The sequence below is a fragment of the Cryptomeria japonica genome, chromosome 11 (assembly GCF_030272615.1).
Source record: "Cryptomeria japonica chromosome 11, Sugi_1.0, whole genome shotgun sequence".
NCBI lineage: Eukaryota > Viridiplantae > Streptophyta > Pinopsida > Cupressales > Cupressaceae > Cryptomeria > Cryptomeria japonica.
The window spans coordinates 227205453-227225951 of NC_081415.1; the positions used below are offsets into that span (position 1 = coordinate 227205453).

Sequence of the window (20499 nt, forward strand, 5' to 3'; positions counted from 1 at the left end):
TGAAGACTCACCTTGTTGGTGTTGTCCCACCAGCTGGCTCTGCAATTTGGCAATGATGCTATCTTTGCCTCTTATCTCCTGCTTGGCACTGTCATAGGCCTTCAAAACTGTTTCCAATTTAATCTAGAGGGCCTCCTTTTCTTTGGCTTCCTTTTCAGCCACTGCGACACTGAATTTGGCAGTCTCTAACACAGTGCTAGCAGCCTCTACTACCCCTGTGCTCTCTACTCTTTTAATCATCAATCCACCGAGGTGACTTGTCGCTGAGGTGTTTTTACCTTTCCTATCCTCATTTCTTTTGAGGGACCACATGACTAGTGCAGCATTGTCCTTACTGAATGTAACCCCCTCCATGGGTTTAGTCTCTTTTCTTACTGCATCTAGCACCAGAGCATCAGCAATATTCCATTCTGGTAAAATGAGCACTCCAGCTTGTGCTACTAGATCCCTTCCCTGTTCAGGAGTGATGGTTTTGAATTCTTCCATCATCTCCTATTTTATTTCTTCCTCCACTGAGGCTGGATCTTTGTTGGGCTGCTCTGCCTTTCTTCTTTCACATCTAGCATTATATTTATCTATATGATGTTTCCAGACAAATTGCATGAATGCTTCAGATGTGACAAAGTTATCATCAGCTAAAAAGGCACTAGTGGCCTTCTTTATCTCAAGATCCCACTCCTGGCCTTTAAGTTCAGTAGAAGTGATGTCCATTTGTGCTTCAGTGGGCTCTTCTGACATCCCTTCTTCCACTTCATTATAAGTGTATGCAATCTCTCCCAAGCTGCCCAACTGCGAGAGGTATTCAGTTGCTGCTTGTTCATCTCCTATGTGGAGAGGGGATTGGGATGGGGAATACAAGGGTGTATCTGATTGCACTTCCTTCCCCACCCTTTGCTTCTTTGGGCTATCCTGGATGTCAATGACATCTTGTACCTTCCTCTTTCCTTTGGATGAAGAGGGCTCCCCTGTTGTAGGCACCAGTACACTGTAACCTGCTTTCTTATGCAGGGTGTAGTCACCAGGAGGGATTGCTTTAGTGGAAGTTGACTTGCCTAAAATCATCCTTGCCTTTTCAGGGTTACTCTTAATTATAGCTTCCCTCTTCTCCTTTAATGTTTGCATCACATCTTCAAAGCAAACAATCAAAAAATTTATTTTTCTTCCAATGGGAAGAAACTAGACAATGGGTCATAGCTAGCATCAAACTGATGCACAAAATCCAAGGCTTTCTTGTAAGCCACCCCTTTTTCTTTCCTCAACTCTTGTTCATCTAAATCAAATTCATTCCTGATGAGGTCTTCAGGAAAGTGGAATTGATAAGGCCTACCTCTGCATGCTACCTTCTTCCTGAACACACCATTGTAGAAGTCCTCTGGATCAGCACATCTGGACACTGCAGTGGATAAATGGTAGGGTTTGAGGAAATCCTCAAAACAATTCCAGCCTCCCTTTGTAATTACAAATTAGTGGGCTATTGTAGCTGCAGGGAAAATAGTCCCTTTACCTCTGCCTATTAGCTCTACCTCTTGTAGGCCACCAATTTGTCTAATGATCTTAGCTATTCCCACTTTGAAAGGGACCTGGTAGGGTAACAAAAATGGGGTGCCTCTGAAACCAAAAACTCTGAAAACAGTGGAGACTGGATATAAGTACATATCACCCCAGTTATGAACTATCTTGATGTTCTCTACGAATTCTTTTGGCCTTAAGAATTCTAGAAGAACCTTGGGGACTCTTGGGTTGTCAGAGCAAAGGAGAGTCCTTATTTTGGATGCAAAATATTTATCAAACTTTAGAAAACTAGCATCCTCTCTATCCCATGACAACACAGTGCTCCATAGTTGTACTGGCATCTTCTCTCCTTCCTTCTCTTTTACCAGGTCCATTCCACTGGCGAAATAATCACCACCTTTGAAGAGAAAAAGGTGCATCAAGAGTGAGTACCATCTGAATGGCCTATCCACCTTCCCATTTTTTATTCCTATCAACCCTCCATGGATTGCATCGGCAATATAAGAAGCATAATCAAATGTGATAGCAAGAGAAGGATTCAAAATTTGAACAATCATTAACAAGTAATGGTTTGGCATATTTGATTCAACATGCTCTCCTAGAACTTGGCAAAGTGCCCAATACATTCCTTTAGCCCTTAAGGTAAACATACTCAATGAAAAGGGCTCTTGTGTGTTGGGCCCTACAACTGCTAACCCTCCTATTTTTAGGAAAAGTTCTTTAAGAGGCCCATTCCTAAGATGACTCCTCTGTGCACTGTACACTTGGGCTAATTGTGTGAAATTTATGGGTTCCAGGAAGTTTGTGAACTCATTGAGCCCAAACGTTGTTCTCAATTCCTCTGCATTAATTTCCACAAGGGTTTTCCCATTAACATCTTGGATGCATCTTGTAACTGAATCATAGTTCAATGCCATTTGGGTTAACAAATCTGTATCCATGAACACCCCTGGGACTACCAACTTCCTGACATCTAGTTCCCAAATGCTATTTTGAGGAGCAGGAGAATTCCTCATCCCAAATCCGACTCTAAACAGCCCCAACCCAGACAGTCCAACCTGTGGGTCTCTTAACCAATTACCTTTGTCATATAATCCTTCTCCTATCTTCAGACGGGGAGCCTTGGGCACTAACTCTTTGGCCTTCGATGCCTGGTTAGTTGACAACGTCAACTGTTCTAAAAAGTCATCACATACACTTCTTTCTAAATAATCAACCTTGCCAGAAAATTCCCTTTTAGGAGCCATTTGGAAGATGCAAGAAAATGAATACACTCTTAAACAATCCTGCAATACGCGAATGATTTTATCTAAAAACCACACAAAAATTGCTTCAAAACATGAGAGAACCTGATGCTTGCTTGAAGGAAATTGCTCTGCAACTGAACCGCTTTCTCTATTTTTGGAAAAGGATAACTCTACGTCTGCTTCTTCTGCAAAAAGCCTTTTAAAAGATATCCTTACTTGGTTGTTAGGAAATCAAATGCTTGTACTCTGAGCCTTAACTATAACATTGATTCCGCATGCTTCGGTCGTCCCTTCAAAATCGAATTCATATGAGAATTCATATTTTAGCTCCAACGGGTCGTAACCTTCTTGCAAGTGTCTCACTGTTAATTTCATTTTTGATGGCTTTGTCTTTAGTCTGGGTCTCGTCTTTCTATTGGCTACATAATACCACGCGGCATCCAACCATTGGCTTAGAAAATCCCTTCGCATTCTATTTTGATACTAGCCGAATGTCTCCCTTTATACTGTGGCGGGCCCATATTTTTCCCTTTTTGCCATGTCATCATCATGACACGTGGACGGCCCTCGTTAACTCTCGCTATTTCACGGCCTTAAGAAGTGAGCACCTCACCCTTGCGAAATAGCGTGGGCCGTTGGATCATCCTTCAAGTTGATCACCTTTTAATCCTTCGAAGAGGTCCTCAGGAATGGTGGGCCCGCTGAGTCGTCACTAACACCTGGCACCTAGTCACCTGCTGTGCTGATTTGTCAATTTCTCATTTGTCAAGCAGGAACCATAGGGACCCACAGTTTCCTTTTAGACCGCGTGTCATCAAGACACGTGGACGGTCCTTGTTCATTTTTGCTATTTCGCGGCCTTAAGAAGTGAGCATCTCACCTTTGCGAAATAGCACGGGCCGTTAGATCATGTTTCAAGTTGCTCAGCTTTTAACCCTTTTAAAGGCTCTCAGAAGTGGTGGGCCCATGGACACGCAATGGAAACTTGGCGCCTTGTCATTTTTGGAGCTGGCCTTTCAATTTCTCATTTGCTGGAAGGAGCCACGGGGTCTTAACAAATTGTTAAGAGCTGTCCCGGCCAGGTCATCTCTGGGGCCCACTTTGAACCTTTAATCCTAACCTACTGACTGTAATGACTCGTGCCACATGGCACCTTTTAATACGCCAGAAGAAAACCACGGGGGCCCCACTTTCTTTGATAGCTACATCCTTTACTTCCTCCATCATGACACATGGATGGCTGACATTCATTCTCGCTATTTCGCGGCCTTAAAGGGGAAGCATTTTACCCTTGCGAAATAGCGCCAACCGTCGGATCCTTTCTCAAGTTGATCGGCGTTTACTGGGCCCGACACTTTAGAATGAAATAATACAAGGCGAAGATTTTTCAAATAATCAACGTAACCGCCTAGGTAAATAACAAAGGGGGGGACACTTCCTATGACCCCACGACCCATGACCTAAGTGAAATAAAGTAATGGCAAAATAGAAACCAGAGGGTTTAACACAAAAAGATAAGGTCTAAACTTAAAAAACCCTTAAACCCTCCAGGTTTAGAACAAAGCTGAAGCACTTGGGACTACACCCTATCCGAGAATTTTTAAAATACCACAGCCAATTATGGGAAAGAAGAACCTAGTTTTAAAACAGTGATAACAGTTCCATCTATGTAATGCATGAGACCCTTTTCCATTAATTTACTCCATACTTTAATTTTCCATGATGCATAATTATGTGGAGTTAAAGGTGAAAATTTATGAGGACTCATTGCAACAAAAATGAAAGAGCACAAAGAGAGGCACAATCACACAAGACACCCCCCCAAATTCACTCAATCAAAGAACCCCCCCAAAAGTGATGATTTGGCACTTTATACTTAGTGCGTGTACAATGGGCCACTTGCAAAAAATGGCAAAGTGGGCTTCTGATTTCAATTTTACAATTGCATCAAGAAGGCCAAAAGAGACTCAAACTAATAATGCAAGAGATCTAAACTAAGATCCAAGCACTTTACAAGTACTTGATAGGCCAAATAAGACCAATATCTGAAAGTAAAACTTCTACTCAAAATCTTTGAAATCTGATCATAGATTATGAAAGTAGATGAAAAAACATGCACTTTCAAAAAAAATGGCACTTGAAAAGGAGGTCATATGAGCTCAAATGAGGCCTTTGAAGTTGCAGAATTGAGGATTGGACAGGTACAGCTGAGAGAATCCAAAAATTCCAAAAAATATGTGCACCAAAATCAGAAAATAACCACACCACTGTGAAGATCACGAAATTTTAGCCCATTTCAAAAATAATTGCACCAAAAAAGGAGCAAAAATGAGCAAGCTATGGCCTTTCAAAGTTGAACAGTAAAACTGAAAAGCTCAATGAAGAGGGGGTCAAAAAATTTCTGATGTGGCACTGACGTTAGCAAATGATGAGCTTAAATTTGATGCCCATCTAGCTGTCACAAAAATTTCATCTCCCCTACATGGCGTCTGTACTGTACGGACATGGTGATGTGGCAAAAAAAAAGGTGACATGGCGGTCTAATGTGTTAGGTTGATGTGGTAGTGTTATGTGTCCACGAGCCAGTGGCCTCCTACCATGTGGTGGACATGGGTCACCGGTTTAAAAAACTGTCGGCGAGTTGAGGGAGGTCGGCAGTGACCAGAGGCTGTCTGTCGGAGGGTGGAGAGGTGCCGACGGCAGGGAGCTGAAGGTGCTGGCGGCGGAAGTGGTGGGGTCGGGGCCCGGAGCTAGAAAGTGGAGAGAGCTACTGTCAGCGAGAGGCTCCCACAGAAAGGGAGTCCAGGGAGATCTGGGCGCCGGCTGACAGGTGCAGCGGGAGATCTGGGAGTCGGGAGGTTGCAAAACGCCAGAGTTGTGGGAGGACCAAGTGGCGGCTGGAGTACAGGGTTGGCAACGGCGGTACGGTCGACGGTGATAGACCTGCAGAGTACAGAGGTCACGGGGGGGTCTTCGTACCCCCCAAAATACAAAATAGGTCGACTTTATAGTCGAAATTCATGGAAATGGCCTCCTGGATTCAATCATGATGTCCAAATCGTTGTACGACGCCCCCAAAAAATGAAGATCCCCAAATCCAAAAATTGAAGCCTCCAAAATGTCTCCAAAAGACTAATCAATGAAGCCCCAATAGCTCTAATACCATGTAGGATTTTGCCAAGATCAAGAGCACAATGAAAAGCATAAAAAGAGAGACAATAGAATGACAAGAACAAAACTGTATTCTCATCAATATGCAAATGATCAACTGGATTAACCAATCCAATGAATATAGGCCTGCTTATATAGGCAAGGCCATATGGATGTATGAGCACACAATTATGACATGTGGCTCAATGAGAAACAAGGGTAGGTAAGAAATACTAGGGGTAGGTAGGAGAAATAATATAATATTCCACAAGAGGTGGATGACCCACTGAATGTGAAGTGTAATAGCAAAATAAGACCACAAAAGGTGGAATTTCTCCTACAAGCTCTATCCCTATGTGCACACTTCCCTAAGTGTCTCAAATCCAAATTACAAAGAGATGCATTATCCTAAGTTAACTTAAGTAAAGTGTAATAATATCCAAAATGAATATTTATTTACACCAACAATCATCATCATCATCTTCTTCTTCTTCTTCTTCTTCTTCTTCTTCTTCATCATCATCGAGAAACTGTCGATTGTGATCATCACCCACTTCATCTTCTACTTCTTTGGTATCTTCTTCTTCCATCACATTATACTTTATCGGCCTTCCTCTTGGATCATGTCTAACAACAAATGACCAACCCAATTTATGTGGAACCTCTGACTAAAATACTTGCTCACATTAGCTTGGAAGAGCATAGGGCTCATCCCCAACTAGTTCAAATGACCTTGTATTTAGTATTATAAAACCATTATCATGTTCAATAACAGTTCTATCAAGATCATTTTTATTCAATCGTAGCCTGTACCATTTGACGACGAACAAAACTAATTTGAAGGAATTAAAGTCACACTCAAGTATATCATCCAAAATGCCATAGTATCGATTTTGAGACTGTTGAGGATGTATGTCATTTCTCGATGAAATATTTGTCACCTCAAAGACTACAATGATGCCAGAATCACAAATTTTCTTCATGTTATCTAACTTTTTTATGCAAAATTTATGACCATTGCAGCACATAGCATTGTGGTGTTTGACCTGGGATATGTCAAACATGTAAAATTTATTGCATTGTGAATTGATAAACATATGCGTGATTAATAAATTTATACGTACCTGTTTATCTCTTAAACCATATGCTAAATCAATTTCCCTTTGTGTAACATTGGAATCTCCATTACGATATGCTTCTTTAACAAATGAAGCCTCACCTTCCCATGTTAACATGCATCCAGAATGTTGACAACGTTCAATCCATACCATCATCCAATCAAGATTTTTTTCAATATACAAATGTAGTGCATCCCACTCTCGACCAACTATACAAAATAAATAGATGTCTTACAATCGATTTATTTTGAAGATTAAGAATTAATTAACTACAATAACATCTTATAATTACCTCTCACTTTCCTCAATCTACCTTTCCCCATCAAGTACTCCCCTTCAAATTTGTTAATGGTGTTGGGATCCCAAATGTGATCCATGTGGATCTTTGCTGCAAACTTAGGAAGATATTCAGAAATGTACACCATAGTCTAGTATACCATATATCCCTCCACCATAGAACCCTCAAGATGTGCTCTTTGCCGAACCAAAGCCTTCAAAAATTTCAAGTGCCTCTCAACCATCCACATTGACCTAGTGTGTATAGGTCCACACAATTCAATCTCCTCAACTTGGTGTATGAAGTAGTGTTCTTGTGCATTGAAAAAAGCTGGAGGTGGACACTTTTGCATTTCACACATTAAATGAGGAATTTTTCTCTTCCAATATTTTATATCGTATTTATGGATTTCTGTACATGACAACCACCTACAAGGTATTCAAGACGCAAAAAAATATATTACATAACAAGTAAAACAAATAGCAAATATAATATCTATACAACGAATTGAACAAATATCACCACTTACCTCATGTATTTTCCAAGATCATATATGACTTGCTTGACATTATTGTCAAAGTCGTCTGGGAGAGATAGAGGTAGAACGTACTGCAACAATTATAAAATTATCTTTTCATTTTTTGTAACATAATACAATGAAAAGTACATGTACGCGTAGTACTTAAATACATACTAAAAATACAAGAACATGAATTACCTTATTGAAGGTATGCCAATCATGCATTTTCATCCCTGGCCCAAATTCACTTTTCTTTGATATGAGATTGTTTATGTTTGTAGCAAATCTTGTGGGAAATTGATTTTTTCGTATGACTTCTTTTATAGCATTGCTTTGCTAGTCCGTTAATAACCAAGGAAGCTCACTTATATTAATCTGGTCTACATGGCTATTTGATTGAATGGCATTTATCATTGCATGATTGGAATCCTGAATGTCACTACATATTTTGACAATTTTTTCTTTGTCACGCCTTCCATCCAATATTTTCCATACTGTCTCTGTTATATTCTTTCCAATATGCATACTATCAAACAAATGAACAATTTGTAACTACTCGTAGTAGGGTAACCTACTAAATTGTCGAGGATAACTTTTTAGTCCCTTAGGAAGGTGGTCATTTATTCCTTCATGACTTTCATGATCATCAATCACATCATCAGTAAACAAAACAAAATAGAAAAGATGTTTTATGACAAACTAATAGATGGAATGGCATTACCTTGATGATTAATTCTATTATATTCCAACTTCCATAGGTGAGGTGTCATTCTTCGTGGCTTTGATGTATTCTCTTCTTTCCCATTGAAAAGATGCTTTTCAGTATTTCGATACTTATGATTTTTGTGGAGAAAGTGCCTTTACTCATCAAACACCTGCTTTCCTAAACTTTTTGAATGACGAGATTTCATCTTTGGACCACAAAAAGAACATGCAATTTTTCCCTTTGTTTGAATACCTTCAAGATAATGTATAATTGGATTAAATATGATAATTTTTTGAATTACAATGTTCATGCACAACTTAAACACTATAACATACCACAAAAATGTGTTAGCCCCGGGGCATCGTGTATTGTCCATAGAAGCATTGCATGGAATTGAAATTGTCTTTGTCCTATTGGTCTAGAGACCTCATACATAGTGACACCATTCCATAACTCTAGCAACTCATCGATAAGAGGCTCGATATATACATTCATATCTTTAACTTGGTACTTACCTAATCGAATGAACAAAAACATTACATAATTATTATGACCATTTTACTGCAATATTTATAATTAAATTTAGATGACTATATTTAAATGATAAAATGCTTGGAACAATCATTGCCAACATTATGTGCTCCCTCTTTATTGACATCCATGGAGGAATGTTATTGTTGATAACAAAAATAGGCCACACTGAGTAAACAGATCTCATCTCTCTAAATGGATTGACATCGTCCGCTGCCAATGAAAGCCTGAGATTATGAGGTTCTTCTTTAAAGTGTGACAACTTTTCCTCTATGTCTATAAATGCTGAACCATCCACAGGCATTCAAATAATGTCATCTCGACTTCTATTGCATGCATGGTAATCCATAAATTGTGCCAAGCTAGTGCACTTGAATAATCGTTGCATACGTGGAATAATGGGAATATAGCGAAGAACCTTGCGAGGAACCCTTTTTGTTATTTGATCTGTTTGATATCTACTAATATGACATTCAGGGCATTCAGTTCAAAATTCATGTTGTTTTTGATATATAATATGATCATTGGGACAAGCATCTATTGCTTGATACTCCATTCCAATATCTTTCATAATGGCAGATAATTCTTGGTATGAGCGAGGTAGAATATTTGATGGTGGTAACAAAAACTCACCTATCAATCTACAACAAAAAATATAATTTGTTAATATAAAGAATATTAATGGTACAACATGATTCACAGTTTATTATGACATATATGACATACGTTAACATATGTGACATTGTTGTGTTGGATAAACCATTCATAACCTTCATGTTCACCAACAACAATATAGCAGAGAGAAGAGTTGCTTGTGAGCCTTCGTAAAGGGCCTCAAATGCCTTCTCAAGTAGAGGGACATCATGAACAACATCAAGGTCATCTTCATCATCATGATTAGTTGCATGAGGACTAAATGAGTCATGGATCAATGTATTTGTACCATCATCTTCAATTGTGTTTTCTGGCTCATGATCGTCATCTTCCATGGGATCATTATCTTCAACTTTGATATTCACACCTCCATGTTCGTCCACTTCGAAAACCATATTCTCAGGGTTGTGTTGTTCCATAACATGTGCTCCATGGTGCTCGACCTATATAAAATTGATAAACATAAATAAACCATGATCATGATCTCATCATCACGTGATTTATTATGTATATAAATTGTTAAAATGATATAATGAAAAACTTACCAATGGATGAGAATCATGTCCACCTTCAATGTGACCATGCAGCCTACAATGTTTCTTCATTGTTTTGATTAGAAGTCTTCTAGTCTTTAACCCCTTACAAATTTTGCACAGACAATAACATTTTCCATCACCTTTTCTTTTCAAGTTAGACCACAATCTAACAATTGTCTCCTTATTTTGTTGTTCGTTGATATTGTCTGACATGGTCTTTCTTGACAAGCAAGAAAATTGGGCTATAGAACTAGTTATATAGAAGTTGAAATGTTAGTTATGAAATCACGTTTCAGTATAATATACCGAATCAAATTACTTGAAAATAGAAATTATCATCATTGAACCAAAACCATCTAACTCTTCTTTTTCATCTCAAAACATATCTAATGGCTTTGTGGAATGCAATCCTTGTATAAGATATTAAGTTGACTGATATCTAATTGGGGTAATCCATGAGTGTGTAATGTGAATTCAGTATCTTAAACATTGGAGAGACCTTATCTAACTTGCCTAATCAATGTGGTTGCTATCCTAATATGAAATACTGAGTTCTACCCTTGCCTCTGCATCAAACTTCTCACATCATGTTTCTTCAACAAAACACACTAATATGAATTGAGCCAACACCATGAGGATAGGGTCAAGTATCAATATGGCAACTAATCATAATACGTGAAGATAGGGTTCACACATAAGTGTTGGCTCTCAACAATGCCACACTTCCAAAATTGTCAGTCTCAAGACTTGTCCTATTGGGTGAGCACTCATTGATGGCCACAAGGCCAAATCAATGTATGTAGGATTTGAACTCCTAACTCTAGGCTAGGAGGACCCTACAAAAGGTCTATGAACACTCACTTGGTCTAGGGGTTTCACTAGAGATATTGAATAGGAGGACCTAGAAGAACCATCACTAGAGATATTGAATAAGAGATAGACTTCTACTGCTGCCTTAAAAGCATTGGCATGTTCTTCATTTATTGATGTAAACTCTCTGTGATGCCACCACAACCAACAAAGGTGTAAAAATTTGTTTGCAATGCATGGATTTTTAGGATTGTCCTTTGAGAAAACAAAATTAAAGTATGGAAGTAGGATCTACTAGCTCCTAAGGGAATCTTGATGAAAAATAACTGTAAAATATTTGGGCAAGCTTATATGCAAAAGCTCATGCTTCCTGATGGGTTTATGTCTGATTGTTTCTTTTGCACGGAGGCAGGTGCAGTATCTTTCCTATAAACAAAAGATTATATCCCAGAATATTTTATATCATTACAAGATTAATATTACAATTTTGCTATTTATCATAATCCAGAAGTGAGTATATCTAGCTTTCAATAATTGTAACTGGAAAGGTAATAAAGCTATCAGTTTTAAGGAATTTTTGTCAGGGATCAATTGTTTTCTTTACTCATTCACAACACAGGTATCAAATCAATATTGGGTACAATGTCAATGCTGAAATGGTACTGATTATACTAGTCTCAATGCAAACCTGACCATCTATAGAAGGAATAGGCATTATAGTTTGATTGATGAGAAATATAAGGTTTGTCTGATTACCCAAGGTCTTCATACATTGGGTATGTCATATGTATGCTCATGGATAGCATTTGACATCAAGGAGACAGTAAAGAGACAAAACCCAAGCAGTAGCATATACCCAAATCCACGAGGAGATACAGAAGACATTTTCAAAGTAATATCTAAGCACAAAGCATCTTATTGAATTTAGATTTCTAGTTTGCTTATGGTACATCACACAAGATGGAAAACAAGAAATACTCAATAAATAACAGGATTCATTGATCTAGTATTATCACAATCTGCACTTGGCCTTCAATATTTTCTCCTCCTAACACTATTTATCCATTACCAGTCAAGTACAGAACTCTAAAACCCATGGCCATTAAAATACATAAGACAACATTGTAGCATCTTATAATCATCTATTATAAAACCAAAGCACTTGGGAGTGATTCTTTTGTTTGTCATTGTCCAGGAAAATGGTGTCTACTGGAGCCTTGAATAACTGACTAGAAAGATTTTTAATTCCTTTTCTTTTTCCTTCTGATTTTTTCACTGTCACTTTCATCCTTTGAGTCAGATGCCCTCACCCTTTTCTTTCTTCTTATTTTTTCATACTCATTGTCATGCTTTAAATTATTTTTCTTTCTTGGTGACTCCTTACTGCTCTCACTGTCAATTTCACTCTTAGAATCTGAGTCTAATGTATCATAATTTGATGAACCTGATGAACTAGAAGAATTGTCATTAGAGGTAGATTCATCTAACTCAAGAATAGACTTTTTCTACTACATTATAAGCCTTGGCATATTCTTCAAATACTCACGTAAACTCTCAGTGATACCACCAAGACCAATAGAAGTAAAGAAATTGATAGCAAATCGTGAATTTTTGGGATTGTCCTTTGGGAAAATTGAATCAAAAGACTCCTGCATTGTTGGATTGTTCAACCTTTCATTAAGCAACAATATATGAAGCTACTCTGCCAGCTCCTGGAAGAGAATCTTTATAAAAATACGGGAAGAGGAAGTTGTATCTTCCTCTGTTAGACGTATATAAGCAAGAAAATGCCATGGAAGAGCATCTATGCCAAGTAAGTGGGCAAAAAACTTTGCAACATTATGTAGTTTATTTGTTTCCAATCTGTGTATCATAGAATACTGTTGTACAAAACACTTATCAAAAAATTCCTGATAAATTTTATTGATCATACAAAATCTTTGCCCAAGAAGACCATAATAACGAAGGTATGTTCTCTCTTGACTACAACATTCTAATAGCATGATGCATAATTCCATCTCTTGACTAGATTCAAGCTTGATCTTTAGTAGCTTATGACCAGCTTCCTCAAAATCAACACTTGACATGATTGTCAAATAAATTGTACGTCTTAAATTGACCAAGTTTGTCTCTGTCTCATCCTGTATTCTCAGTGCTTCCTCATCTTCCTCTTCATCATCATCATCATCATCACCATCATTTGAATCATCACCTGAATCATTCTCCCCTTCTACTTCATCTGAAGAAGCATCTCCAAGGATATCTTTCTTCAGTTTTTCCAAGGTTGCGTCATGCTCTAAGAAATCAGGATCTGGCTTGAAAACATCCAAACCAGCTTCTTGATCAAGTTCATCTTCTAGGAAAACTTCATGTGTGAACTAATCTTCTTGCTCTACAAGGCCCAATTCTGGACGCATCGCTGGATGACCCTCAAACTTAGCTTTGTGAATTGCAAAAAGGCCTTCAATTAAAAACTGTACTCGTTTGTCAATTTCCCCCTCATAGAGAATACCTCTAAATCTTTCAAAAATCCCATAGAGACCTTAGGGTGAAAGGTCTTGCAACAAAGAACCACATTCTTTCACGAACCCAACAGGAACCTCTACACTGTCATCTGTGGGGTTCTCTAGTAAAAGGGTGAGAAGTTCCAAGGCAATGATCTCATGTGCAACTTGTTGATTCACTAAATGAGCTATGAATTTGGTTGTTGCTATCAACATGTGCTTGTCATTGCGTTTGTATGCCCTCTTAAGCTGCAAAATAATTCTTCACAAAAGCAGATTGCCTACTTCAAGAAATTTTGTATTTACCACAGCAACCAACATAGCAAAAACATCTATAAATCCAAGGGATGCCATTTGGGATTTCATGCAAGACCTACAAAATAAACCCCTCCCATGGATGAGATTCTCTGCAAACAACTCTGGAATGATGTTCTTGATGTTAGATGCATTTACCTTGTTTACTAACCCATTGATACTCTTCCGAAGGGCATCCCATGTCATGCGCTAGTATTCCACACTGCTCTTGTCTTCCACATCTTTCATCATTTGAGCCAACTTAAATGGGGGAATGTAAACACCCTCACTTCTTCCAACACCCTTCTCAGCTCCTCTTACTGCACCTTCGCCACTCCCATTCTGAGATGGAGTAGACATAACACCAGAAGTTTTCACTTCCACTGCCTCTCTGTCCCTCTTGTTTCCAGAAGACCCTTTACCACTTAATTCATGCTTATTTCTATACATAAACCCATCAAGAAGCATGAGTTTTTGCATATAAGCTCACCCAATTTTTTTACAGTTATTTTTCATCAAGATTCCCTCAAGAGCTAGCAGATCCTGCTTTCATACTTTAATTCTATTTTCTCAAAGGACAATCCTAAAAATCCATGCATTGCAAACAACTTTTTACACCTTTGTTGGTTGTGGTGGCATCATAGAAATAAATGAAGAACATGCCAATGCTTTTAATGCAGCAGTAGAAGTCTATCTCTTATTCAATATCTCTAGTGAAACCCCCATGATCTTTTGTTGGAGTACAATTTGTTATATTCTAGAAAGGGTCTTGTACTTTGTTGATGGGATATTCATCTACCTCAAGAAATAATGGTTCTTTTCTCCAACAAGAAGTGGAACTAAATGAAGATCTAGCACCATGAAATAAATCCTCAAAAGGATTACTATAGTTAGTTTTGGTAGATAATGATCTGGGTAAAATACTAATGTGGCTTTAGGAAACATTATGTACTAACTTAGCATACTCTAACAACTTTGGTGCGACATGCTACATCCAATTAAGTCTCGATCGGTATCTCTATTGTGTTTATGATCTCTATAATATAACTAATATGCGATATCTAGATTTATGATCTCTATAATATAACAATCCCATAATTATGTTTCCACACATCTATACCACAACACAAACATCATGCTAGTGTTCAACCATAGCAATTGATATCCTAATTATAGAATGTGAAATATGCACATAACTATGAATAAAGATCAAGAAAAACAAAGAAAGATGCTTATTGCAAACATAAATGACTAATGGACAAGAATTGAATTCATTGTAGATAGTTTTGAATATCAAATTCACTTATTTGTGTGCATTTAGTAACTCATGTACTTGTGGCCAACCATTTATCTCTTTCATAAATTAAACATTTATTAATAACATTAAATGGCTGAGTAATTATATTTCAGTTGAAATTGAAAATAAAATATTTTATTTCAGGACAGCTCACACTATTCCCTATCATATTTTAGACTCTCGGTTTTGTTAGTAGTGGTTTGATGTCTTCGGAGCTGATCATTGCATTTCTTTAGTTATGTTTGCCAGCGTACTCCCAACCTGTGCCAAAATGGGAGCTTTGGAACAGGGTATGGACATCCATCAAAGCATAAAAGATAGAGGAATTTGGTTAGATGTAGTTGCAACTGCTCTGTTAGACATGTATGCAAAATGTGGAAGCATAGACAAGGCACGGGAACTATTTGATGGATTGCCTCAAAGAAATGTGGTTTCCTGGACTGCAATGATTGTCGAATATGCACAAAATGGATTTGTTGAGAAGGCTTTAGAAACTTTCAAGCAAATGCAATCGGCAGGTATAAAGCCAAATTCCATGACCATTGCTACTATCCTCCCTGTCTATACCAAAATGGGAGATTTGGAATAGGTTATGGACATTCATCGAAGCATAAAGGATAGAGGAATTTTGTCAGATGTTGTAGTTGCAACTACCCTGGTAGACATGTATGCAAAATGTGGAAGCATAGACAAGGCACATGAACTGTTTGATAGAATGCCTGAAAGAAATGTTGTCTTGTGGACTGCAATGATTGTTGGATATGCACAAAATGGATTTGTCAAAAAGGCTTTAGACACTTTCAAGCAAATGAAATTGGCAGGCATAAAGCCAAATTCCGCAACCTTTGCCAGCATCCTCCTTGCCTGTGCAAAAATGGGAGCTTTGGAATAGGGTATGGACATCCATCAAAGCATAACGGATAGAGGAATTTTGTTAGGTGTTGTACTTGCAAATGCCCTACTTGACATGTATGCAAAATTTGGAAACATGGACAAGGATCATGAATTGTTTGATATGATGCTGCAAAGAGATGTGATCTCATGTGAACAATCAACACACGCGTATACGAGAGGAAGGGATTGCTGTGACAAAATTGAACTAAAAACTAGGGCAATTCCGGCCTGAGATTGGATAATCAATATGAATACGAGATTGACCAATTTGCATTAAAAACTAGGGCAATTAACCACCACATCTCATTTCCTAACATCTTTTGCATAAAAAAGGAATCTCTTGAATGGTATATTTTTTGCAACATGAAATTAAGGTGAAGAATCTACCTCCTACGCAGGATTGCAAGCAATGCCACAAATGCCTTCGATGCGGGTTTGATGTTGTTGGGGGTTGAAGTTGCCATGGATGCCTATGCGGGATTGCAATGCACAAATGAATTGCCCTCTTCTTCTTTTTTAAGTAATGGCCATTGTTGTCATAAATACGACGAACTCGAGCACTTTTTTGAAAAAAAGAAAATTTTCATTGCTAATGCCTTCTTCGCTAAAACCAAATGGCAAATTGCCATCGGAATTATGATGAATTCGGGCATTTTTTCAAAAAAAAAATCAAATTTGGCCACAATATACCTTCTCTGTCAGAAACCTCAGTCGGAAATCTAGTCCAAATGTATTAGTGCTAAAACAAACTCAACATACAATTTTTTGATGAAGTAGAAGGGGACATCAAGATTGTTGTTAGGTGGTTTAGCGTAAACCATCTAGCAACGATCCCAAAAGTTTTTCACAATATCATCATTTGTGCACCATTTAATATAATTTTTTCTTTTGGGGGGGTCTATGGGTTGACCAGTGCAGGGATTCATAAACAATGCAACGATATCAACTTTGGATATCTCAAGATCTTTGATCTCCTTATAGGACAAGCCATCTGCATATTTTTCCCTCTTAGAATCTTGCCACAAAAGAGTGACATTGTGCTCCTCAGTGACGGTTTCTATACTCTTTATGATGGATGTGAGGGGATCAAACATTGGGTTCAAGTGAGGGATCCTACGATAGACATCTGCTATCCCCCTCAATTGGTTCAAATTTTATGCAATTAAATCCTGAATTAAGGGGGGGTTTGGCAAAGGAGGGTTTTGTGCAAGAGGGCTTGGTTGTTGCGGTTGTGGTTGATCAATGTTTTCACTATCATCCCCCATTTTTAACCTAATTGAATGTCAACAATTGAATTTAGTTAACAAATTTGAACAATTTTGTATTTGATTTAAAAAAACCTAGTTTTCATGAAAAAAAAATATTTTGAATGAAAAAACAAATAAACATTAAAAAAAAATGCAAAAATTTGAATGAAAATTATGAAAACGATAAAAATCCTACCTTTTATTAGATTCTTTTGCAAATTTGGGTCACAAAATCAGATATCGGGTCCAACCGGATATCAAAATTGCTTGAATTTGCGCAACCCATGGGTAAAAAATAACCCACGGGCTGTCACAATCCTCATTTATTGTCTCAGAGAAATTGAATATCTGATTTTTATAGTTAAATTATTTTAAAATAACAATATATTATATAATATATAATAAAATAATATATAATATAATATAATATAATATAATAATATATTATATTATATATTATTATATTATATAATATAATAATAATATATTATATATTATATATTATATAATATATAATATATAATGTATTATGTACCTATAAAAATAGGATATCCAATTTTCCCAGGTGTTTACCATGCCAAGGTGTACTGACACCTAGGCCAAGCAAAACGTCAACACGGATTTTTTGTTTTTTAAGGCAAGTGGAAAAGGCTATTTTGTTCACATCTCCACTTTTTGCCCCCCATGATCCTGCACTAACCCACATGCTTTAGTTGATCAAGTAAATCATCAGTATGAGGAAGAGGATACCTATTCTTTACTGTTATTCTTTTCAAGGTGGGTTAGTCAATACACATCCTCCAAGACCCGTCCTTCTTTGGCACAAGGACAATTGACAATCCACATGGAGATGTGCTTGGGCGGATTACCCCTTTTTCGATTAACTTGCAATTGTTTCTTAATCTCCTCGCTCAAAAGAATAGACAATCGATACATTCCAATATTAGGAAGAGGCACGTCTTGCTGCAAATGTATCTCATGTTGGATCTCTCTCTTGGGGGGCAACCCCTTTGGTTCCTGAAAAAAGGTCATCATATGTAGATACAATTTTGACCAACTCAGACTTATGTTTTGGTTTGCACCCCTTAAATGCTTCTGATTTATCATCATCCTTGGCTTTTACAAGCATTAGTACAAAGTTCTTACTTGCATTCACTAATATTTTCATTTGACCAGCATTTACTAATGCAAGATTAGTTTTGACTTTATGTGATCTAACTATGTACTCTTTACCATCTTTGAACAAATGATACTTATTCTCCCCCCTATAAAAGATTACTTGTCTATCAAAAAGATATGGACTTCCTAACACAAGCCCACAAATATCAAGAGGTACAACATCTACTTCTTCTTCATCAATGAAATTAGTAGTGATAAAAAAATGAAGTTTACACTGTTTTGTCACCTACAATTTTGAATCATTACATACCCATCCAAGTGGATAGAGCTTAGGATGAGGAGTAGTAGTTAGATTCAATTTATTCACAACCTCTTTAGAAATTAAGTTGACTTGTGAACCAGTATCAAATAGAGTATTAATCTTAGTGTGTTTAGTTACCACACGAATGTGAAAAAAATCATTCCTTTGTTTATCCACATTAGGAAGAGAATTTTCTTTACTTGTACTTGCATTAGAAACAATTGCATCTGATGAGAGAGTTTTACCTTTCAATGTACCTTGGATATTAGTAGCAACTATTTGAGTTTCATCTCCAGAATCAGATCCAAGATCTTGTTGGATCACCGCAATAGTCATCTTTGGACCTTTGTTACCTCTATATCGCTTTGGCTTTAGTTTCGGATGTAACTTCTATCATTTAGCATCTTCATGCCCTTCTTTCTTACAATGAGAGCACGCAGGCTTAGCATCCTCTTTCTTTATTATAGCCATCTTGTTCCCTTTACCTTTATCCTTTGATTTTCCCTCTAGTGATTTCTTGGATGATTTCTTAGCAAAGTTTTCACTAAAACTACTCTTACCCCTAGACTAAATATGAGTAACTTGGACACATACCTGATCCAAATCACTAGGATTCAACATGAGGATAATGTGTTAGAGGTAGGAATGTAAACCACCTATATATTTAAGCAAGGTATCTTGGGTATACAAAGCTACATTCAATGCTATTGCCCATTTTCTAAACTCATGGGTGTACTCCTGCACTAATTGGCCTTTTGTGTGCTTAAAGATTTTCCAACTCATAGTTAGTTGTTGCATGTGTCCTAAAAGATAGAATTGCTCTTTTAGAGCGGTAATAAACTCCATCTAGGATATCCTAACTCTACCATGATGGGCAAGCTCCTCTTGGGTCCTACTCTCCCACCAGGTGAGAGCAGTATGTCCTAAATAAAGAGTAGCCAATTGTATCCTAGAGGCATCTTCTAGAAAGCCTTGTATCCTATAGTAAAACTCTACTTGTTGTATCCAGTCATCAAGTTTTTCAGCACTTAGTTCCTCACTATATCTAGGTAATTCAAATTTTACATCAAGTTTGACTACAAGCTTATGTGATCTTTTAAAAGGATTAATAAAAGAAGATGGAGAAGAAGGGGGAGAAGGAGAATAATGAGGAGAAGGAGGAGTTTTTGGTGGGGAATCACCACCTCCCAATCTTTTGCCTTTATCCTCTGGTTTCGATGCACCTCCTTTCCCCTGTTTCTGTCATTCTTGTCTTTCCTAGAAAACAACTTCATCCATCGACTTCATATCAAGAAATCCCTTCTGTAAGGCTTTCCCATCGAACTCAGTTTTCTCTTCTTCAGCTACTATCTTTGAAAGTGGATAAATCCTTATTTTTTTCCGATCTTCGAACTATGTTTCACAAGTGTTCCTTCACCTTATTGGCTCTTGGCTCTCATTATCATTCACCTCTGTAAACACTGGTCACAAAAAGCTCTTATACCACTTGATCTGATGTTAGGATCTATGATTATTGCATGTGTATGATTAACTATTACAACAATTGAATTGAAGCTCTTGAAAATATAATTGAAATGCTTAAATTAACATAACAATAATAAAGAGATGAATTAACAAAGAGAGAAGGAAGAGAGAAGACAAGAACACGAGTTGATAATGGAGTTCACAAATATGGCTAAGTTTCTGGGCCCCTCTCCAACATAGTGACCGATCCTTGATTATGCTCCAATAATGGTTACAAGGTCTTCAACTTGGACAAGTTTCAAGTCTCTTTGTCACAAT

At 37.5% G+C, this 20499-nt stretch overlaps 1 pseudogene; it reads right to left on the bottom strand.

Moving 5' to 3' along the window:
• Positions 1–12569: 12569 nt before the first annotated feature.
• Positions 12570–14153, bottom strand: LOC131859882 (pre-mRNA-splicing factor cwc22-like; annotated as a pseudogene).
• Positions 14154–20499: the final 6346 nt, after the last annotated feature.